We start from the raw sequence: 3,012 nt of genomic DNA, 5'->3' as shown, positions 1-3,012 counted from the left end.
AAGAAAAATCGTTTAAGTTAATTGGGCGTTAAGAATGGGGAATCTCTTAATGTCTCGGTTACTTATTATTTTGTTTGGAAAATTGTTTAAGATAATTGGGCGTTGAGAATGGGGAATCTCTTAATGTCTCGGTTACTTATTATTTTGTTTGGAAAATTGTTTAAGATAATTGGGCGTTGAGAATGGGGAATCTCTTAATGTCTCGGTTACTTATTATTTTGTTTGGAAAATTGTTTAAGATAATTGGGCGTTGAGAATGGGGAATCTCTTAATGTCTCGGTTACTTATTATTTTGTTTGGAAAATTGTTTAAGTTAACTGGGCGTTAAGAATGGGGAATCTCTTAATGTCTCGGTTACTTATTATTTTGTTTGGAAAATTGTTTAAGTTAACTGGGCGTTAAGAATGGGGAATCCTCTTAGTTTCTGGGTTACTTAATGTTGTTTTGAAAATCGTTTAAGTTAACTGGGTGTTAAGAATGGAGAATCTCTTAATGTCTCGGTTACTTAATGTTTGTTTTTGAAAATCGTTTCAGTAAATGAGTATTAAGAATGGGGAATCTCTTAATATCTGCGTTTACTTAATGTCGTCGTGAAAATGATTTTGTGGAGAAATGAATTGTTGTGTTTTGGCGTGAATTGTGTAATAAATTTGTGAATACGTTTGAGTTCGTTCTGTGTGGAATTTGAAAACCATTAGAGTTAAACGAGTATTAAGAATGGGGAATCTCTTAATATCTGCGTTTACTTAATGTCGTCGTGAAAATGATTTTGTGGAGAAATGAATTGTTGTGTTTTGGCGTGAATTGTGTAATAAATTTGTGAATACGTTTGAGTTCGTTCTGTGTGGAATTTGAAAACCATTAGAGTTAAACGAGTATTAAGAATGGGGAATCTCTTAATGTCTCATTTACTTAATGTGTGTTTGTTTGTGAGAAATCGTTTTAAGTTAAATGAGTATTAAGAATGGGAAATCTCTTAATTTCTCGTTTACTTAATGTTTGTTTTGAAAGTCGTTTAAGTTAAATGAGTATTAAGAATGGGGAATCTCTTAATGACTTATTTACTTAATGTTGTTTTGAAAATCGTTTAAGTTAATTGGGCGTTAAGAATGGGGAATCTTTTAATGTCTTGGTTACTTAATGTTTGTTTTGGAAAATCGTTTAAGCTAAATGAGAATTAAGAATGGGGAATCTCTTAATGTCTCGTTTACTTAATGTTGTTTTGAAAATCGTTTAAGTTAACTGGGCGTTAAGAATGGGGAATCTCTTAATGTCTTGGTTACTTAATGTTTGTTTTGAAAATCGTTAAGTTAAATGAGAATTAAGAATGGGGAATCTCTTAATGTCTTGTTTACTTATGTGTGTTTTGGTAAATCGTGTTGACCCGTGATAGGTGGCACCTTGGTAAACGGTACGGGCCCGTGATAGGCAGTAAGTTTACGATTTACGTTTGGTAAGTTGTGCTGACCCGTGATAGGTGGCACCTCGGTAAACAGTACTGACCCGTGATAGGTGGTACGTTTACGACTTACGTTTCTTGGTGAATTGTGTTTGTCCGTGAGAGACTGCACATGGGTTTGTCCGTGAGAGACTACGCCCTGGTTTAAGTTAAATGAGAATTAAGAATGGGGAATCTCTTAATGTCTTGTTTACTTATGTGTGTTTTGGTAAATCGTGTTGACCCGTGATAGGTGGCACCTTGGTAAACGGTACGGGCCCGTGATAGGCAGTAAGTTTACGATTTACGTTTGGTAAGTTGTGCTGACCCGTGATAGGTGGCACCTCGGTAAACAGTACTGACCCGTGATAGGTGGTACGTTTACGACTTACGTTTCTTGGTGAATTGTGTTTGTCCGTGAGAGACTGCACATGGGTTTGTCCGTGAGAGACTACGCCCTGGTTTAAGTTAAATGAGAATTAAGAATGGGGAATCTCTTAATGTCTTGTTTACTTATGTGTGTTTTGGTAAATCGTGTTGACCCGTGATAGGTGGCACCTTGGTAAACGGTACGGGCCCGTGATAGGCAGTAAGTTTACGATTTACGTTTGGTAAGTTGTGCTGACCCGTGATAGGTGGCACCTCGGTAAACAGTACTGACCCGTGATAGGTGGTACGTTTACGACTTACGTTTCTTGGTGAATTGTGTTTGTCCGTGAGAGACTGCACATGGGTTTGTCCGTGAGAGACTACGCCCTGGTTTAAGTTAAATGAGAATTAAGAATGGGGAATCTCTTAATGTCTTGTTTACTTATGTGTGTTTTGGTAAATCGTGTTGACCCGTGATAGGTGGCACCTTGGTAAACGGTACGGGCCCGTGATAGGCAGTAAGTTTACGATTTACGTTTGGTAAGTTGTGCTGACCCGTGATAGGTGGCACCTCGGTAAACAGTACTGACCCGTGATAGGTGGTACGTTTACGACTTACGTTTCTTGGTGAATTGTGTTTGTCCGTGAGAGACTGCACATGGGTTTGTCCGTGAGAGACTACGCCCTGGTTTAAGTTAAATGAGAATTAAGAATGGGGAATCTCTTAATGTCTTGTTTACTTATGTGTGTTTTGGTAAATCGTGTTGACCCGTGATAGGTGGCACCTTGGTAAACGGTACGGGCCCGTGATAGGCAGTAAGTTTACGATTTACGTTTGGTAAGTTGTGCTGACCCGTGATAGGTGGCACCTCGGTAAACAGTACTGACCCGTGATAGGTGGTACGTTTACGACTTACGTTTCTTGGTGAATTGTGTTTGTCCGTGAGAGACTGCACATGTGTTTGTCCGTGAGAGACTACACCCCGTTACATTGTGAATTGTTGGTTCATTTTGTCTGTGTAGTATTGTGTTATAAGTGTTAAGTGTATGTTTTCGAATTTGGTGATAACATGTTTGATTGCAATACCATTTCGAAACCCATGATGTTGTAGTAATTGTGTTATAAGTGTTAAGTGTTTGTTTTGGAATTTGGTGATAACATGTTTGATTGCAATACCATTTCGAAACCCATGACGTTGTAGTAT

The sequence above is a fragment of the Cicer arietinum genome, chromosome 6, assembly GCF_000331145.2.
Source record: "Cicer arietinum cultivar CDC Frontier isolate Library 1 chromosome 6, Cicar.CDCFrontier_v2.0, whole genome shotgun sequence".
In the NCBI taxonomy this organism is placed as follows: Eukaryota; Viridiplantae; Streptophyta; class Magnoliopsida; order Fabales; family Fabaceae; genus Cicer; species Cicer arietinum.
The sequence above is the reverse complement of the archived record's forward strand: the minus strand, read 5'-3'. Positions refer to the sequence as shown.